At 37.3% G+C, this 14,702-nt stretch overlaps 1 long non-coding RNA gene across 3 annotated transcripts in view; it reads left to right on the forward strand.

Annotated features, from left to right (window-relative positions):
• The window catches only part of LOC137848656 (uncharacterized), a 99,388-nt gene that overhangs the window by 37,163 nt on the left and 47,523 nt on the right, over positions 1-14,702 (forward strand). For all 3 annotated transcript variants that reach the window (XR_011091465.1, XR_011091466.1, XR_011091468.1), the window contains exon 5: positions 14,203-14,261. This is a non-coding gene — a long non-coding RNA (uncharacterized lncRNA). The remainder of the gene's footprint in view (positions 1-14,202; positions 14,262-14,702) is intronic.

Below are 14,702 nucleotides of genomic sequence, written 5' to 3' on the forward strand. Positions count from 1 at the left end.
TCTGGATATTCTCTTCTGTAAGCAATATTTTTCATTTTTTTTTTTTCCATGAGGAAAAAACAGGAAGAGGATCATGTCCCTAGGCTGCTCATCCTGTCATGTCTATGCTAGTCTCTTGGATGGTGACTGGACTCAAGTTGCAGAGCCAGCGGAATTTAAGGCTGAGTTTCTCAACAGTTATGGCACTGAAAAACACTCACTTCTGCCTGCAACTGCAAAGAAAAGTATGCCCTCATTGCTTTGGGACTGTGTTGAGAACCTCTGCTGGAGTGGGATCTTCAGCAGTTGTAGGTTGCATGCTAGTTGGCATAAACACAAGGGGCTTATGCAGAAGGCACAGGTACCTAAATTAAATCTTAATAAGGTTGTATCCAATGAAGTTTACATACTTTAAAGTTTAGGTGATAGGAGGAGGGGAACAAAGAATGCTGCCATCTAATTTGGGATTGGAGGTTTCAATTCTTCTGGTTACTAAAATAGTAATGGAGAGTATCTTATCTTATTCTCTGAAACATCAATACCTTGAAAAAAATAACTCTGGAGTGCTTCTGCTCTCTGAACCCTAAATGGGTAAGAAGAAGCTTTCCCTTTACTTGTATCTTGATTAGCAGTAATTTGGATATTACATTTGTGGAGTCCCAAGGCTTCATTTAGTGTTGTGCCAGTCCAGTTTGCCATGTATGTAAATCTGTACATCAACATGACACCAAAAAAGAGTGCTGGTGATTCAGATGTAGGGTAATTTTAGTTTGGTTTAGTTCTGATAAAATAAGACAAAGAAAAATTTCAGCACAGATATTTCACATAATGTCACAGACACAATTCTGGCATAATTCCATGTCTGCCAGAATATCCTTCCATTAAACCGATTGCAAGCTTATATGCACTAGAAATTGAAAGGCAATGTGGGTTTATCACTTAATCTTCAATACTAGTTTTTCCTTTTTTTTTTTTTTTTTTTAATTTAAATTTAAATTCATTGGACACTTCAGTTGAACCTCTTCAGAGAGATAATTTCTTTCCCAGTCTTCCATTTAAGATTTGTCAGGGAACAAGTATGTGTTGTAGATCAATTTGACCTGAGGTCTCCTCATCAGCAATGTACACATCAACCATACTCTGAAACACATTCAGCTTTCTTTTGAATCTGTCATGAATTTGCTCACTCTCTGTGTCATTCAGATAAATTATAAGCTTAGAGATTCTGCAAATGCTGGGCAATCTCTCTCTTTTTTATTATTTATTCCTTGCAGCAGAGATTTGTTTCATGCACAATCATTTTAATTTGTTTATCAGGATACGAGTGAGGCATTTTGAGTAAGATAAACACTGAGCTGAACTTTCACCCAAACAGGAACCAAATTAAACTCAGTGTTAAGAAAATAGTCTTTATAAATACTAAATCTCTATGTTGCACAAATGTGGCAAGAAAACCAGAATGAGATATTTACAAAATCATTTATATGACACACTCAACTGATTTTTAGATTAGCATAAGTTTCTAATTTTTGGAGTTTCTCTATCCCTGTTCATGTTGGTTCCTGTTTTTTAACAAGGTGCTTAACAATATATACACATATATTCATAAATCTGGTTCATATTTTTAGAAACTATTTTTCACACTGTGATTTATTGTACTGCTAGCTCTTAGTTAACCCCTATTCTAGTGAGGTAAATCTGATAGGAGTTGCATTTAGATCAAACTATGCATACATAATATAAAGCTGACATTTTGTATGAAATGCTAACAGAAGCATCTGATTTTGCTTCTAGTGAAGTCAGTAGATGCAGAAGTACTGAAATGAGGATTTATTCATGAGTGTTAGTTGCTGCACACACATGCAGCTGCTTTACCTGACAGATGTGCTAAGGGCAGGAAAAATTGTGGTATGAAAAAGAGATATGAATATGAAAAGATAGCATAAATTTTATGAAGAATTGCAATTCCTGAGCTGTAAGTTCTAGCTTCTCAGATTACTTAGACTGGGATAAATTAGAAATGCTACGGTTAAAAGTATATGTGTTTATTCATGGGGTTATCTTCCTATTGGTAAATATAATTCTAATGAAAGCAAAAATGGTTGAATGAATTTGCTGATTTCACTAGAACCTGGTGAGAAGGTAGAAGGGCATTTGTAGGAAAAACATTTTATACCTTCAAAATATTATCTTTCCAGGTCTCTGATATTTCTTTTTTTTTTTTTTTTCAGTACAAAATAGCTATTGAATGTAAAAAAATCTATAGAATCATACAAAAGATGAAGTTGGAGGGAACTAAACCCATTTTCTTCCTCGAAATAGTGTCTATATTATACTCAGAACAGATTAACCTGTAAAAATTGCAGATAAAAAAAAAATCTGTTGTGAGACAAAATATTATGATTAATCATAAACCAAGGAAAAAGAGTAAATGATTCTTTGAACACAATTTGATTTTTTTTTGCATTCTTTCTTGTAGTTTATGATACAATATTGAAAATCTGAGTTTCTTAGGAAGCAGAAACTCTTTTATAACTCATTTATAACTTCAGTTGACATTATCATAATGTACCAAAGCCAACACAACAATACAGAAATCAGATTCACTAACTGAAAATTTCATGTGTCTAAATTAGAGCTGGTCAAAGTGTTACACAGCTCTAAATATTGTGTTTGATTTACTCAGAGTGGGTATTGACTTTCCCAGTACATAATTTTATACCCTAAAGGAAAAACAATCCATCCTGCATGCTAAAGTCTAGCAGAAATTGTTGCCATTGCAACATCAAGTAGAAATTTTTATTCCAAACAGCGAGGTTACCTGACCTCTTGCTTTTGGATTCCTCTGTGATTCTTTAGCAATATTTTAAGACAGAGCTGAAATTCCAAATTCAGCGGTTCACGTTCAAAATTTGCTGAACTCCTGTTCAGCTGGTTCTCACAGCCTTGGCAAAATCCACCAATCTTCTATATAATTTTTTTGCAACAAACCAATAATTAAAAATGAACTAAGAATTGACAGCTGTTCTTAAACATATGTAATGAAATGAAACAAGCCATTCCAAGTCCCTTTTCCCCACATAGTTGTTAGTATAAGTTAGGAAATTAGAATCATATAATGATATACTAATCATATTATAAGAATCATATAATGATCATACAATATAATTAAAATCACATAGAATGGTTAGAAGCAACCTTAAAGATCACTTAGATCTGCTGCTCCTCTGTAATGGACAAGGACACATTCCACTAGATCAGGCTGCTTGAAGCCCCAGCCAATCTGTCCTTGAACCCATCCAGGAAGGGGGCATCCACAGCTTCTTCGGGCAACCTGTCCCAGTGCCTCACTAATCTTATAACAAATAATTTCTTCCTAATAACTAATATACATCTACCTTTGTTTGGTTAGGGTTTTCCTAATCCTGTATCAGAGGCCACCATTTTCTTTCATGATTCCCCAGACTTGCTCACTGTATTTCTTTCACCCTTACGAAAGATTTCCACTGTCATTCTTCTGGTGTTGCTTCCTCTCTTCCTTCTTTTTCATTCGTAGATGCCTTGTTGATGTTTGTTCATCTGTAAAGGGCACAGATGGGGAAAGGAATGCAGCAGAAGCAGCTGGAAGCTGTGCAGAGGTGGTCAGTGAGTAGATCTGAGCTAATACACAAAGTATTAACTCAGATCTCATGTTGAAAACATGAGTAGGGAACCAGAAGCAGCAGCGATGGATAAACGGTACATGTCAAAAATGTTTTGTTTATAAATAAGAGGAAATTAAGTGCCCCAAAGCTTCATTGGCACTGACTTACTGTTGCAGAGGGATTGCTCATACCCTTCCAGAAAGTGCACATAAAAGCCTTGAAGCACTTAGGAATGCTGCAGTCTGCATGTTAACATAGCCACAGCTTTGCTCCTCATACTGTGAGACACACAGCCCATAAAATACCTACTAGTATTTGCTCTGGTAGGAAGAAAAGCGCATGTCCACATCTAAATAGGGTCACAACATTTCCCTTGCTGAGGCACAACCTCCATGTGAATTGCCCTGAACAGCAAAGCCTCTGCTTTCCTGCACTTGGATCACTCAGCTTCTCCCAGAACTGCTAACCAAGGACCATTTTTTCCCAGCCAGTTCACAGGTTACATCCAATGTCCCCAGTCAACTTGCCATCAGCTGCACACTTTCTTCCTTCCTACCAACTGTCTTCTGCAGCACAACAGCCTTGCTCTCCCCTTTTAAAATGGCATACGGAGCATGGCATATGCCATAAGAATCCTGGTCATCCCTGTGGATCAAACTTACAGCCAGCCCTAAAGGAAAGCCCACACAGCAAGTAGCAGTGTCCACAGAGTACCAAAATTTCCCACAAAGGATTTGGTTTCCTTGATTCCAGCAGAAAGCACAGACATTGCTTTTGGAAAACAGCTGGTTCACATCCAGCCAGCACCTGGACAGTAATCTACAGGCTGTAAAAAGATTCTGTAGCTATATCCCTGTTTCCTCATATCATAGCGCCAGCCCTGCAAAAATATTTCTGTGAATCCTTGTATCATACAGCTACATTCATTTAAGTTTGTGCATCTCAAACTGTTGTTTTCAGCTGGGGTCCACAGATCTGAAGGGTTTTGAGACATAATGGATGAACTCAAGAAAGGCTCTGCCACTCCAACAGAACACTCTTAGAAGTTTTGCAACTCCCAAACTACAGATTTTGGTGATGATTTCCATCTTCAGGGAAGCAAAGTGAGATCTGCATCAGCATGCATAGATTTCAAAAGTGCAAGTTAACCATTGCTTCACTTTTTATTGCATGATTTATGGTGGTTTAACTCAAGTCACGGTATATTTAGGGAGACTGCAATTCTGCATAAAGAGTCAACTAGCAGGGTTTATTATGTCAGTATACACACACATATTTGTTAATCTTACGTTGAAAAATATTGAAAAACTACCCCTAGAGAAACAGTGAAATACTGACATCTTCTTTTATTATTCTACTCCAAGAAAAACCTTACCTGCGTACCAGTTTCATAGCAAAAGAAAGTTTTTTTTTTTTTTTTTTTTTTTTTTTTTTCTCAATGACAATTTACTCCTACTGCTTACTGGGATGGAGATCCTAGTTACATCATATATAACATTGCTGCATTTTTCTATAGGTATATAAACATATTAGCCTGTGGAATTTCCTAAAATACGGGAGCAAAAGAAAAGGAGCAATATAATTATATTTAACTATATTAAAAACAAACAAACAAACAAACAAACAAAAAACAAATAAACCACACACACATACACCAAAACAAAACACCAAAACAACAACAACAAACAAACAAAACAAAACAAAAAAGAAAAAAAAAAACAAAAAACAAAGAAAAGAGTGTGAATTTGTTTTAATTGAACCAAATCACTCTACCAGCTTATGCCCTAAACAAGGCCATTTTAGGAAATTCTTTCAAATGAAGCCCAACTGGGATGAAGTGCCAAGTATTTTACTGCCAAGCCTGTAAATGCTGGCGACATTATCCTCTTATTTTGCCAGTGTAATAGAGGATCAATTGTAAGATGCTACAGAGGCTCAGCTAATCATTAATTATGGTTTCTGTATTAACTACAAAGGAAAAATAAAAAAAAAGGCACTTGGTAAAACCTTTCTTAGTTCCAAATGTCAAGTTAAACCTTCATGAGGCTGATAAATAGACTGAAGATTCAGTGCTGTTGTCATGATGGCTACATAGTCATCATTGTTGATTACAATAAGTACAGTTTTTATATCTGGGAAAATGTAAGGGGAAGGGCTATGAAATACAGTATCACAAAATGCTCTACTAAACTTCACAGGAGTATTCTAAGACAATTGTTCAAGAAGCTGGATTTGTACAGTATGCAGATTACATGAAATATCATGACTGTAAATCAAAAAAAAAAAAAAGTCCAAAATTGGAGTAATGTTCTGATCATAGGTTTGATTATTGAACATACCAGTCCATGTGATTTGAATACATTAATTTTGAGATGTGAACCTATTATAACTTGTATGTGCTTATTGCATCAGGCATTACTTTAACAGTTAAAAAAAAAGTCTCCTTTTCTACATAAAAGAGCCTTTTTGTTAAGTTGAATAAAAACTTGATAAAAAAATAAAAAATCTTCAAATCCCTTGAGAAGAACAATGAAGAATAAATTATACCTTTTTATTAAGAAACCTTGTATGAAAAAATGAGATTGAGTCTCTGAAGTACAAGTACAACAGCAATAGCAAATTGGCTTTACTTAGTAAGGTAGTGGTTGTCCATCTGCTTTTTCTTTAAGACGGGGTTTTCAAATGTTTTTTCTCGTTGCTTTTGGGCAGAAAAAAACATTCAGATGAAGCCACAAGTGGACATGGTTTCATGATTTTTATTGCCTAGAGTGAAAATACATTTGAGGTTGCGTATCCTGTAAGTATTAGGTCATCCACTGATTTACAGCTTTACTGCTGCAATTTTCTAGACAAAGGAAACCAAAACCAGTGTCCTTTCCTTTGAAAATGTACTTTACATGTACCTTTCATGACACAATATTTCAACAAAAGAAATGGAGCTTGGTGACTTGAGCCAATATGTTACTTACAGATACTTTATTTTTAATTGTCTTCTGCCTGTATTGCTTACTTTCAGACTACATCCTCTATATGCTTATACAGCTTGGTAATGACTGATATAGGAATTAAATGGTTTGAGCTTTCTTAAAAGAAACTTTTCTTTTTTAGGGTTTCCCACTGCAAGTAGAGAGCATGATATTACAACTAAAAGGTTTTGCTATGGAAGGCTGTCATGGAATCATAACAAGTTTATCAGTGTTTGGAAACTTGTGTTTTCCACTGATGGCAATGGCTGCTTGTCTGGATTTCTCAGCTGAGCAGTCTCCATAGTTATTTTTCCACCACAGCTAGTAGAGTATGATAGCACTGTCTAAGCTACATGTCTCAGTGAAGCCTGATTGCCTTTTCAGGGCTGGCTGGCTTTGCTTTCTTAACATCTGGAGGGAGTGTTATATGATTTTGACTGCAGTATAAATCAGATTTATTGCAGTTTGCATGTAGTGATTTGCATTTATGTACCAAAGTTTAGATTTGAAGATATTACACAAAATCCCAGTCTGTATCATTAAACAGTTACACTACAGTATTTATTAACCAGTTTTCTACTGAAAACAAGTTTGTTGTATATTCATAAGTTGGAGTCGTACTTCTGGCATATATATATATATTTGTTATAATAATTACAGAATGTTCCAGAAGGGCTATTAAACTTGTATGTTTCCACAATCTGTTTATGTAACACTTATATGTACAGCGTATATCTGCTTTTCAAGGATATTGCAATAGAATGTACAAATTGTAATCTCTTTAAGGCAATGACTTTTCACTCCAAAAGCATTGCTAGCAGTCAGCAAAGAAAAAACACAGCAAGATACATATAGCTTGTCGTCACAAGGTACATCAGATGTGATCACTGTTACAAGTCTCCTTTCCCTGAAGGAATTTCTTCATTGAATGTCCTGAAGAAAGAAAACCAATTGAATAGTCTTGGTAATTTTCTCTGCAGGGTCAGAAAATGTGCAAATTAGAGGTTGCCAAAGATATTTCACAGGCGCACACACAGACTAAGACCTTGTACTTGTCTTAAAAAAGCCAAAGAGTCTCTAGTCTAGCAAGTAGAGTAGAGACATGTCAAGTGATGAAATCAAATGTGAATGCAAAAGCTTTTCTCTGCTAAAAAAGAACACAGCCTTTAGATGAATATTAGCAAACCCTACTATGTCATATTGCTTCAATCAGCATCTCTCTGGGAAATAAGAATACATTAGTTCAGGTCAATATCTGCACTCCCATCAGAAAAAATTACCTAACTGTGTTTGTCTGGTAATGATAATGACATTGCTAGCCTCCAGGGAGTTGACGTCACACAACTAAGCAACTCAGGAAGAGCAGAATACATAAATGAACCAGCAAAGACCTACACAGCTATGGACTGATTCAACTGATGGGTGTTGCACTAACGCTGCCATGCAAAAATCCAAATGTGCTTCAAGCTTCAAGATAAGAAAATAGGTAAATATCAAATGAGTGTTTTAGGTATATAACCAGGATTAAGTGACCCATTTGAAAGGAAACACTTAAAGAACAGAAACGTGTCTGAATCAAACCTGCTGTACTCCCTTCATTCTCAGATGTACATGTGTGAATGGTGTATCTACATTTGTGATGGTTAATGTTCCTTTCCACTGTAAATAATGGAAATCCTCTGCCTCACCTCTTCTGCTGTCAATCTCTCTCTACCTCTCTACTTATGCACCTGCCTAGCTAGTAATGAATATGTGCAGGTCTTCCAAATACAGCCACGAAAAGGGAACTAAATGTCAAAGCCTGTGAGTAAAGTGTGCCAACTGTATTGTTAGCATGAAGGTAAAGGTGGCATGTGATTTTTTTTTTCCCATTAAATAAAGAATGAATATGCACTGTTTGTTTTATAAGAAAGGAACAGTGAGCTTATCAGTGTGATTACAGGGGTTATGGTAGGAGGATTTTTTCATGTTTGTTCAAGGGTTTACATGAAGCTAATTCTCTCTGTGTTTTGCATTTATTTAATTAAAAGAGAGGCTCAGTCAATATTGCTGTAGCAAAGCCAAGGCATGTCTGAACTCATTAAAGTGTGTTTTATACACTGACAGTGATGAAAGACCTGCTGCTGGTGCTGCTGCAAGTCCATTTAGTTTTTATTTGACATCATGTTACTTTGCCTGTGCTGTCAAAGCCTGTATATGAAGTAGAATACTATGAAAAAAAAAGAGTACATCTGAAAAGGAACCAGGGGTTTCTCAGGTGCTACACAGACTCTACCTCATTTGCCTATATTGTTGCCTGGCTTTCAGTACAGCAGGTTTGGGCAATCTGCTTTTAGCCCCCTTGGCTCGCTTAACCATCTCAAAATGGTGTCTGTTCTCCCTCCACAGTCTCCTCCAAATAGCTGCATGTGGGAGGAGATACCTGCAATACAGCTTCTTCTACCCGCAATCCACCTCACATATGTTTGAGATGGGAAAAAGTGGGGCAGTTGCAAGCATCCTAACTCGTCTTCAACTTGTGAAAGGAATTAGCTGTGCTGAAGCTAAACTTCTGCTGTGGATGATTTTCAGCCCACTGGACTGCCAGGAAGAACTGCCGTTGGTGGATGCTGCTTACCTAATATCTTGATTGTGTAGTCAAGTTTTTGTAGGTCATTCATAAAGGCTGACTTAGCCCACTCAGGCTCATGTCTCCAGACTGTCTCTATAGCCAAGGCAAAGGCAGTAGAGCATGCAGGAGCATCACAGGATTCTGGTTCTTTCCCCTGGCTGCAGAGGTGATTAGCCTCACTGGGTTGAAGTTAGATTCCATGAAAACTCTTTTAGTTGGACTTTTATCAAAATGACTGCTTCAGGGTTGAGCAGATTAAATTCCTATAGCTGCATTTTGACATGCTGTTTTGCTTTATTTCTCTCTGCACAGTGCTGCTTAAGCACTGCCCAGAATTTTTAGAAGCTTCAGATCTGGTGTGATTCATCCATTTTGAACAGCTTTTCAATGTTAGCCAGAGAAGATCTATTTTATTCCCTCTTTCTACCTCAAAATTAGATGAAAAGGTCTGTCTGTGTTCATCATCTGTTTGTTCATCAGTTCCCTTTAAAGACTTCTGAACACATTGGTCATTTTCAGCCCCATTTACAAGACAGTAGAAGTCTCAAAAATGTTAGTTCACTCAAAAACAAAACAAAACAAAACAAAATAACAACACTAACAACAAACAACAGCAACATCAAACAGCAGAGGAAAAGCTGAGGGAGTGGGGTTTAGTGGGGTTAGCCTGGAGAAGAGTGCACCAAAAGTGACAAGACAGCATCCCTCTGGTGCCCACAAGGAGGCCATCAAAGAGCCAAACTCTTTACAGTGATGTATAGCAGAAAGACAAGGGGAGTAACCTGAATGGGAGAGCTTCACTTGTGATATTGAGGAGCTGTTTCCTGAGGAAGACAGTCAAGTAGCAGAACAAAGGCCCAGAGCAGCTCTGCATTCATGGGAGGTTTCAACAACCTGAATGAAGTCCAGAACAGCTTGGTGTGACCCTGAGGTGACGCTGCTCTAAGCAAGAGGTTGCACTAGAGGCCTTCTGAGGTCCCTTCCAGCCTGGATTATTTTGTGATTCTGAATTTTATCCATAGAGGGCGTTAAACACTGTTAAATTTAAGCATTAGTGCCTAACCAAATCCAAGATGAGAACTCATAATATTTTTTTCATGATATGCAAGAGGAAATATTTAAAGATTGATATATCTATCTATGTATATATCTAAGAAAATCAACTACATAACTACATCAAATTATAAATTTATATACAATAACCTGGAGAAGTAAAGAGATGGTATTTGAATGTTGTGCCCATATGAATCTCAGCACTCAGACAGAAGTGTTTTTAGATCCATTTTTGCAATGGTGTTCTGGGATTCAAGATCCTTGCCTTCAGCATTGTCTCCATATGATTACTTTCTGCTTGCCAGTGTTAGTCTTAGCTAGAGATGATTTATAGTCTCTCGACAGGTAGCTGCTGAGTCCAACACGTTTTGATGACAGAAATCCCTACCAGCTTCACCAAGACCATGATTTCATCCTGTGTGCCCAGATAGGGGAAGCCCAAACCCTGCTGCCGGCACTAAGCCACAATAACAACAGCAATATCATCCAAACACCAAAAGAAAAGATTGTGCAGGATACCTGTAACTTTAACAAAAGAAGCAGTAACAACATGATTCTGCATCTAGTATCAGGCCCTGCTGTGGTCTCAGTTCCATTTCATCTGCCAGCTCTTTCCTCAAAGGGCACATTTTGACTGAAGAGGAATCAATTCCTCTGATTTGAACTTGGTAAAATGTTTCCCTTGAGGCACAGTCTGGCCTTCAGACTGACCTGACATGGTCACTCTTCTGTATGCTAGAGATCCACTCTAGCATATGTGTTCACAACAAAGTGAGGATTTCCAGGGCTGCTCCAGAATTCTTGTTCTGGCAGAAAAAGCCATCAGAGGCTTGCCCATAATGCTACGCTGACAGAGCTACACTATATGCAGGACATGAGGCTGTTCTGCCCAGTGAGGTTGATCCCATGCTTTGTAGATATACTCATAGAATCCTAGAATATTATGAGTTGAAAGGGACCCACAGGGATCATTGTGTCTAACTCCTGGCTCCACACAGGACCACCCAAAAATTAAACCAAGATGAAAGCTGCGATGAGGTCTCCCCTCAGTCTCCCCTTGTCTAAGCTGAACAAACCAAGTATTCTCAGCTGCTTCTCATATGTCTTGCCCAATAGACCCTTCACTTCTTCACAGCCTTCCTTTGGACTCTCTCTAATAGTTTTATGTCCTTATACTGCAGTGCACCAAATTGCACATAGTACAGAGCAGAGCAGGAAAATCCTTTCTCATGACCAGCTAGCAATATTGTCCTTGATGCACCCAGGGTATGGTTGGACCTTTTGTCTGCCAGGAACACTGTTGACACATATTCACATGTCTGTTTATAAGTGCTAAAACTGTTTTAATAGAATGGACAAGCAAACATTTCATATCTTGGTAATAAATTAAGAAAAATCATTTATTATTATTATTTTTTTTAAATACTCATCCAAAAAGATGGGTGCTTAGTCCATATTGCTTTCCAACTGCATTCACATCACAAAATTGTTCTTACTTGAAATATTTATGTTACTTAGTAATTTTTTTGTATTTTTTTTTTTCCTCAAAAAATATCCTTTAGAATTAAGAAAAGGAAATTTATATCTAAATGAGGTATTTTTATGAAGTTTTTCTTTTAAAGCATCTGCTTATATCTTTTGGCAAAGATTTGTACAAACTAACTGCAGAAAACAAAAAAAGCTATTTAATATTTTATTTTAATGTAACATTATATTTGAATGATTATTTGGATGGCTTTCCTATGCTACCCCATGTAGCACATACATGCATGTCGAATACCTTCATTACAATCAGTCTTGAGAAAAATTTGGTGTGCCTCAAGCAAAAACTTAAAAAAATATATATAAAAAAAGTTGAAACAAGCAATCTAGTCACAGTTTATCTACAGATAGGCACACATGCTTCACATTCCTACTGACATGTATTTATCTTTTTCCTGATGACTCCTTTCCTTTTTGATTCTTCATGTTGGTTATTGTTGTTTTCATTATATTTTTTTCTATTTTTATCCTACATTTACTAAGTGATTTATAACCAGAATCATGATCTCTGGCCTGAACAATTTGCATGTTGATTAGACTAATGTGCCACAGGATACTGATGTACTTCACTGATTTCTACAATAAAACCCAAAATGATTCATTGTGTAACAATTCCTTCAGGTCATTAGATTACTGTGGCAGGTGCTGTTTTATCTGCAAAATCTAACAAAAAATAGTTTCCTGCAATATGAGATTGTAATGATGGGAAAATTATAATGTTTGCAATATTTCTGCAAAATATGTCAGCTACTTTATTTCCATGGGTTGGACAAGAAAATGAAGAACCCATAGAAGAATGTACTGGTTTTGAGAAAAGCGGAAAAAGATGCTTCTGAAGAATTTGATATAGAGTTGATGTTATGTATATTCTAAATACAGTGTTAGCCTAATGTTATTCTGGAAGTTAATAATATTACTGTTAATGGAGTCAAACTCAAAATATTGGTGATAGAAAGAAAAGAAGAAATGCTTTCACTAGATTTCTGTTTTCTAATATCTGCCTGTGCATAGAGATCTCTGTACTACACACATCTATATACTCACGTAGAGTACATGGTGGAATAGATCTATTAATGGAAAAGGCAATAGATATTTGCCCACATCATATGTCTAAAACTTAGAAGATACAACAGAAAGGAAAATATGCTTTCCAGGATGACCTCCTGAGCCCATCACCATGGTATCTCAATATGTTCACAAGAACATTAATTGCTGTGCCTGTTCTTTCTCACACACAGTTCTTTTTAACTCTCCTTTCTTTTCCTGTGCAAGACTTAGGAGATGGAACTGCATTCATTTCTAAATATTATTATAGAGTGGCTGGGGGTATTTGGTTTGTTCAACTTGAAGAGGAGACTGAGGGGCAACCTCATCATGATTTAGAGCCTCCTCATGAGAGGGAATGAAGTGGCCAGCACTGATCTCTTTGCTCTGGATCTAAGCAACAGGACCTGAGGGAACAGCTTGGAGCTGTGACTGGGGAGGATCAGGCTGAGTGTTGGGAAAAGGTTCTTCACCAAGAGTGTGTTGGGCACTGGAACAGGCTCCCCAGGGAAGTGGTCACAAAACCAAGCCTGATGGAGTCCGAGGAGCATTTGAACAGTCTCAGTTGTTCACATATGGCTTGATTTTGAGTGGTCCTGTGTGGAGCCAGGAGTTGGACTTGATGATCCTTGTGGGTCCCTTCCAAATAAGGTTATTGTGTGGTCCTATGATTTTAGAATATGTAATGCAGTTTTCTTAATGAGTCACATAAAGAAAAGACAGATTTCATTTTGTCTGTGGGGTAGCTTAGTTCTTGTGAGGCTGTGTTTCATAGTCTTTCAGAGATTTACAAGGAAACATGAAATTGGACAAAACAAGGACCTTCAGGATCTGAGCATCATTGCCATTGGGGAAATTAAAATCTGTTTATGGAAACCAGATTTTGCAATGTTTCCTCTGTTATATCCATAATGTCATAGCAGAATTAGAGTATGCTCAGTTCTGACAAGAACCTGGGAAGACCTGTAACGCGTCCTTAACCCAGTGTTAACCACACGGGTTTCTCTCTGAAGTGTAGCAAGCTGAAGTGCATGTGCTTCCAGTGTCCCAGATGGTTCTTGTACAATCCCTATAACTTTCAGACTTCTATTTCCTTCCTGCTTTTCCTTCCAAAATGCCACTGACTATGAATAACTTAATTTGCTTGCCAGAGCTCTCTATCACTTTCTCCAGCCTTAAGAAAGTAACTTTCTAACACTGTGTTTCAATGTCTTCTGGCAGAATATTTTCCATCTGCTTTTTAGATGTGTGAGTGTGGGAGGGGCAGAGGAGGCTGGGATAGCGGGGGTGGTGTCAAGGAAAGACGCCAAGACATACTGCTCTCACTGAGATGATCTACTGCTTCCTTTCTGTTTCCACACAGCTTGATACACTGCTCGCGCTTCCCTTAGGTGTGGCTGCTGTTCCTCACATTTCCCCGAGGTAAGGATAAAAAAAAAAAAAAAGAGAGAAGAAGAAAGTGAATTCCTCTATAGATAACTTTCAGAATCTGTAGAGATCAAAACAGTTTGTGAAATACAGCTTTTATACAGTTATTCTGGGCTTTTCTTTGAACCTTGTAATGTAACTAACATGAAAAGTGTTTGAAGTAAGAGCACTGCTCTGAGTGGACAGAGAGAGCTGGACAAGAACATGGATACCCAGAAGGAAGTGGCGCTGGACACCATCCCTATCAAAGTAGATAACTTGCAACGTCATTCTGTGAACAGGGAGTACAAGGAGTTTTCTGGTTATCACAAAAGGAAAATAAAATAAGCAGTGACTGTTTTACAAGATACAAAGAGGAACGACATAAGTTTATCTGCCATGTGGATTTTAATGATTCGTCTTTTCAGTGAAGATACACATACTACAAGAAGTTTT

This window comes from Anas acuta, chromosome 1 (assembly GCF_963932015.1).
Source record: "Anas acuta chromosome 1, bAnaAcu1.1, whole genome shotgun sequence".
Taxonomy (NCBI): Eukaryota; Metazoa; Chordata; class Aves; order Anseriformes; family Anatidae; genus Anas; species Anas acuta.